Genomic DNA, 6,125 nt, shown 5'->3' on the forward strand with positions numbered 1-6,125 from the left:
TGGGGAAACGTCACCCCGTGTGGGCGTGACGGTATTTAAGCATCCCCAGAAGACAACTATAGGGCCTTTTTTTGTAAGGTTTTTTAGGGAAACCCTCTGCAGTTGCTTTGACTTCGGAGAGCCTTATTTGTACTGATGTACAAATTTACCGGACCGAATTCGAACTGCATTTAATATAAAAAGTCACCAAAACCAGAAAACGACCAACTTCCACTCGGGAACGTTTTGAACCGATCTCAAACCAGGACAACGGGTGATGACGGAGACACCCCGTCTTCCTCCATCCACTTTCTCCAAGTGCTTCTCGGTTGGGGTCAGACGCATCCCACCACGGGAAAGGCTTTTGCTCCTCCACCTCCCACCAACTGGAGCCTGTTGGGGCTTTTAGAGGCATCTCCTACTGCTGGGGTGGGATGATTTTTTTTGTTTTGTTTTAAAAGTGACTTCATATCCCATTTTATTATTTTTTGGACGTTGCAGGATTTGTTCTGTTTGAAGTCTTACATCCTCATTTCCCGTCAGGACGATTAAAATTGATTTCTGCCATCAGCAAGAGAAAGATAATCCGAAGCGGGTTCCTGTGAGAGAGAGCTGTATCCCCACCGGAGCCATTACAAACCCTCTCCTATTATTTTAAAATTCTTTTCTTAGGGATTTCTCTTCGGAAAAGGGTAACGTAGCACTTCTCGGCCATACTTCTCTCCGAGAAGTCGGGGGAGAACTATTTAACCTCATGTATTTCCAGCGCAGAAAGTGGACCGGGGGATTTAAATAGCTCTTGTTTACCATCGCCACCCTCCCGGAGGTATTTTTAGAGGGGTAATCGGATCTCCTCGACGCCTTGGCTTTGCTTTCTTGGGCTCCGCATCCTCCAACCCCGTCCCTGCACCTGTCCCGGTTTGTATCCGGGCAAACCGAAACGGGATGGGGTTTCTTTTTTTTTTTTTCCCATCGCATGAAGCTGGGTGGTTCCTGGTGCACTCCGAGGCTTCGCAGAAGGAAGACGGTGGGATTTGGGCTGGAAAACCATCTCCAAGGCATAAAACCTCCAGCCAGCAAAGAAGATGTGGAAATAATGGGCACGGAGGGCGAGCGGCACTCGGGGATCCAGCCTTTCCCCATCTCTCGAATCAATTAAATCCAGAATATCCTAAATAAAAAATCAATTAAAATAATTTAAATACATTTTTAAAGCCAATGAAATAAATAAATACAAATAATTCAATCGATTAAACCCTGAATATCCTAAATAAACTCCAAAACATGCCAAAAACACCCCTAAAATTTATCTTTCCGGACTGGAGGATGGTAGGGCCCTGCAAGCGCCTGAGTCCTGCGCCGGTTTGCAGCAAACCTCCTAAGCAAATTTATGCAAATGAGGGGCTTTGGTGGTTCCTCTCCCACCTGGGGGAGGAAATGATGGGTTTGTACCAACGCTGCAAGAGCTCGGCTTTCCCTCGCCGCCATCCCCGGGGCTCCCAAGCCACGAGAAGCCACCCCAAAAAGGGGGTCCCCAGCCAGGTCCCCACCGTCTAACGGCGTCCCCGTCGTGAGACTTAAATACCTTTACAAGAGAGTAATTTAACGCCATCCCCAGCTTAAGCTCCATATCTACCGGGCGTGAAATTAGTTCCAGCAAGCTGCAAATTTGCCGCTAATAAAAATATTTAGCAATTCGCTAGTCTTTAAATCAGGAGCAGAATATTTTCTTGCTTGCATCAATGCCCGTTTCTTTTTAATTCTAATATTTGAGCGCTGGGGAGCTCCAGCCGTAAAACTTCAAGTTTTACGACTGCGCGAAGAGTTTTAAATCAATTTGCCCAGTGTTTCCAACTCCGTCGCCGAGAGTTTGATGATTTAATATCATTTGGTATTAGACCGTGTTGGTCATTTTGGCTACCGAGATGAGCTGGGCATGGTGGATTTGCAGTTTTGAACCTAAAAAAGACCATCTCAGCCCAAACCCGCCCTGTTTCCGGGGTCTGCTCCTCAAGTGGCGTCTTACAAAAGAGCTTTGATCCATGTGATCCTGCCTTGAAGCCCTTGAAGAAAGGTGACCTCTCCATCCTCCTGGGCGTTTAATTAGGCTCGGTGCTAATTGCATCGCGCTGCCAAGATCATTTCGCCCAATTCCAACATCCGTATCTTTTTCATGCCTTTGCCAAGAAATGCCGCAACCCCCTTGTCTTTTCCTTGGGAAAACCCACCCACGGTGGTGAAGAATCATATCATAGAATCATTGAATGGTTTGGGTTGGAAGCGACCTTGAAGATCATCTCGTTCCACGCCCCCTGCCCTGGGCAGGGACACCTCCCACCAGCCCAGGTTGCTCCAAGCCCCGGCCAACCTGGCCTTGAACCCCTCCAGGGATGGGGCAGCCACAGCTTCTCTGGGCAACCTGGGCCAGGGGCTCACCATCCTCACAGGAGAGAATTTCTTCCTGATATCCAACCTCAATCTCCCATCTTTCAGTGTAAAACCCTTCCCCCTCATCCCATGGCTCCCCTCCCTGCTCCAGAGTCCCTCCCCGGCTTTCCTGGAGCCCCTTGAGGGACTGGAAGGGGCTGGAAGGTCTCCCCGGAGCCTTCTCTTCTCCAGGCTGAACCCCCCCAGCTCTCTCAGCCTGTCCTCCCAGCAGAGGGGCTCCAGCCCTCCCAGCATCTCCGGGGCCTCCTCTGGCCCCGCTCCAACAGCTCCGTGTCCTTCTGCTGTTGGTGCCCCAGCGCTGGAGGCAGCACTGCAGGGGGGTCTCACCAGCAGAAGGGCAGAATCCCCCCCCTTGCCCTGCTGCCCACGCTGCTGGGGATGCAGCCCAGGCTGCGGTTGGCTTTCTGGGCTGCCAGCGCACATTGCTGGCTCATGTTGAGCTTCTCAGCCACCAACACCCACAAGTCCTTCTCCTCAGGGCTGCTCTTCATCCCTTCACCCCCCGGCCTGTGCTGATACCAGGGGTTGCCCCAACCCATGGGCAGGACCTTGCCCTTGGCCTTGTTGAACCTCGTGATGTTCACACACTCCCACCTCTCAAACCTGTCCAGGTCCCTCTGGATGGCATCCCGTCCCTCAGGCGTGACACCGAACCACTCAGCGTGGTGTCGTCGGCAAACGTGCGGAAGGTGCCCTTGATCCCACCGTCCATGTCATTGATGGAGATATCGAACAGTTCTAGTCCCACTGCGGACCCCTGAGGGACACCGCTTGTAACCGATCTCCATCTGGACATGGAGCCGTTGACCACCACCCTCTGGATGTGACCAGCCAGCCGATTCCTCATCCACTGAACAGTCCACCCATCCCTCAAATCATCCCTCAACAGGATAGCCTCTCCCATCCGTTGGAGACCACCTGAACGATTCGTGTCCAAATAAATCCTTTGTGTTGGGTTTTGTTGGGCCATGAGCATCCAACAGCATCTGGGTGACTCTGCTTCTCCTTATTTAAAGTGCAATACCCCTCGAGAGCCTTGCCAGGAAAGGCTTCATGGTACCTAGATTGTTGATATCAAATATGTTGGACCTGGCATTAATGGTTACCACGTCGTTTGTCACCAGTTCGATGCAAGATGACGCCAGCCTGCCCAGAGCAAGGCTTTGGATGCCAGTCAAAAGTGAAACTGGGATCTGCAGACATCCCCACGTCAGCTGTTATCCCGGAAAAAAAACCCACCACAAACATGAAGTTTCTCCTAGACTCAAGCAATCACTGCAAACGGCACAAAAGTCCTCAATTTCTGCTTCCTTCCTACATTTTTGAATTCCCATCTTATATTCAGAATTGATTTTTTCTCCCCTTTCTGGTTTTGGGTGGGTCTTTTTCACAGGTACAATGCAACTCTGGCGCAGGCTGTAAATGACCGCAAATCCCAGTGGGTAAAAGCTGGGGCGGGGGGGAAGCTCATTTTAGGACCGCCATAAATTATTCTTTGGCCACAAAACCTAATCTTCACATTCAACTGACGCGCTGTCGGGGCAGTCCCATAAGGCAAATCCCCGCCGAGACATTTCTGATGCCAGGGGGAAGCTGAGAGGAAGAAGAGGGTGAGGCAGACGATTCTAAGAAGAGAAATTAGAAGATAAATTCTAAGAAGAAAGTAGAGAAATCTCTAAGGAAGGTTGTACTCGGAAGTACGACACCAGTAATACCTTCTCCCAGTTCCCCGGCTGTGGATTTACAGTTGCCTCCGTTGTACTCAAACGCATAGCCCTGCTGCAAGACCATATGTGCCATATAAAGAAATATTAGAGGGATATTTGGGAGTCTGTTGGGCTGCTGGGCATGATTTAATCTCCAAAACTTGAGTTACCGTCAACCCAGTTATGTTGGGTGCGACAGACGGGATTAAACCCAACGAGCAACACGGCTAAAACCTGGCTGCTGGAGGTGGTTGCTGACGGGATATTTATTCCACCAACATCAGATTTATCCGTCGACTTCTGGCCAAATATCTGGGACGCGGCGCGGTCCAGCGGCGGGTTCGATAGCCGGGTGATTCAAGCTCCCTGCCGCAACCTCTCCAACTTGTTGCGCTGCGACGACGCTGGCATCAAGATGCTACCGGGCAGCGTCAAGAGGAGACAGAAGAGATAACAAATAGTGAAGAGACCCAGTCGGTATGGGAACGGGTTAAAGGTGCCGTGGTAAAAGCCGCAGACAAAAGGCAGAAGGGAAAATGCAATAAAGGAAAAGCGTCATTGACCGATGGACAAAAATGATCATTTTCAGACGGAAAGCCAAAGGGTGGAAGAGGAATGGCAGAAAGAGAAGGGTGGCTATGAAGGAGAGACTTGGGGTTTTAAAAACCACCACCCTCCAAAAATGCGAAGAAATGGGAAAACAGAGAACAGCAAAGGGAGCTTCTCAAGGAAGAGGAGCAAATTTACCATTTCTGATTGCCCAGGGGAGCAGGGAATAAGCGAAGAGAAGGGTTGGGAAAAGACAGACATCGCCAGCATGGGGTTTGCAGCGGGAAAAAAACACCCTTTTCAGTGGGACGAATGGCACGAGACACTCCGGTGGGACGAACGGCACGAGCGCAGGAAGTTTTCTATCAAACGTACACTTTTAATATGTTGGCAGGCGGTTCCTACACGGTGCCAAGCAAAGGCAGGTGTCGGCGACGGTTTGCGCCCCGCTTGCCGGAGCGGTTGGTTGGTGTCACGCTGGCGACTCCGATTCCATCGCAGGAAAAGGCAGGTCGGTGCGGCGCAGCGTCATTAACTCACCAGTTTATTCCTCCCATTGAAAGGAATGACAGAAAGAAAACAGCGGTTACGCGACGTTTTCTGCAGTTGAAGCATCACCAGATTTCAAGTCGTCGGGAGGAAAAACTGAATTTATCAACGCACTTACTTTTCTTTTTCGGGTTAACTGGTAGATGAGCCGGCGCGTACCAGCAGAAAGTCGCCCAGCAAACCACGCCAGCCAGAGCTGTGCTGGGGAAGAAACGCGATTCAAAAGCAGGCGGAAAAATGGGCTTAAAATGAAAATCGTTCTTATCTTGGTGCATTGACAAACCTCCCGGGCTCAGCTCGGAGGTCCTGGACCCCCGCCGTGGCTGTCCCACAGCAACGTGAAACCCTGCCGCATCCAACTGCGTTTGTTTTAACCAAATCTGCCTGGTTTGGGCCCCAAATGTTTTAAGGACGCAAGCAGCTAAATTTGGGGGGTTTGAGGGTTGAAACCTTGCTCAAACAGAGGTGCTTGCCTGCAGCGGGGTGGGCAGGCGACCGGGGCCAGTGGCCCAGCCTGTGCAACGAGCAACACGGGGTTCATTAGGCACCGATCAACGGGAGCGGCGGGGGGGGGGGGGCGGGGCGAGAAATTCCCGTTCCACCGGGAGCACATCCAAGGACCGGGATGGGGGCGCCCGTCGCGGAGGGGGGGCAGCGGCTGGAGGAGGCTCCTGCGAGCTCCCTGCCGCCGGAAGAGCCAGAATGGGGACCGGGATCGGGACCGGGATCAGGATCGGGATCGGGATCAGGATCGGGACCGGCGCGCGCGGAGCCCGCCGGCGCGCCCCCACCTGCCGCGGTGTCCCGAAAACCCGCGGCCCCGCCCCCTCGCCCCGCCCCGCAACCAATGGGAAGCGGCGGCCGTGCGTATGGCGGCGCTGATTGGCTGGGGCG

The sequence above is a fragment of the Larus michahellis genome, chromosome 17 (genome assembly GCF_964199755.1).
Source record: "Larus michahellis chromosome 17, bLarMic1.1, whole genome shotgun sequence".
NCBI classification, from domain to species: domain Eukaryota; kingdom Metazoa; phylum Chordata; class Aves; order Charadriiformes; family Laridae; genus Larus; species Larus michahellis.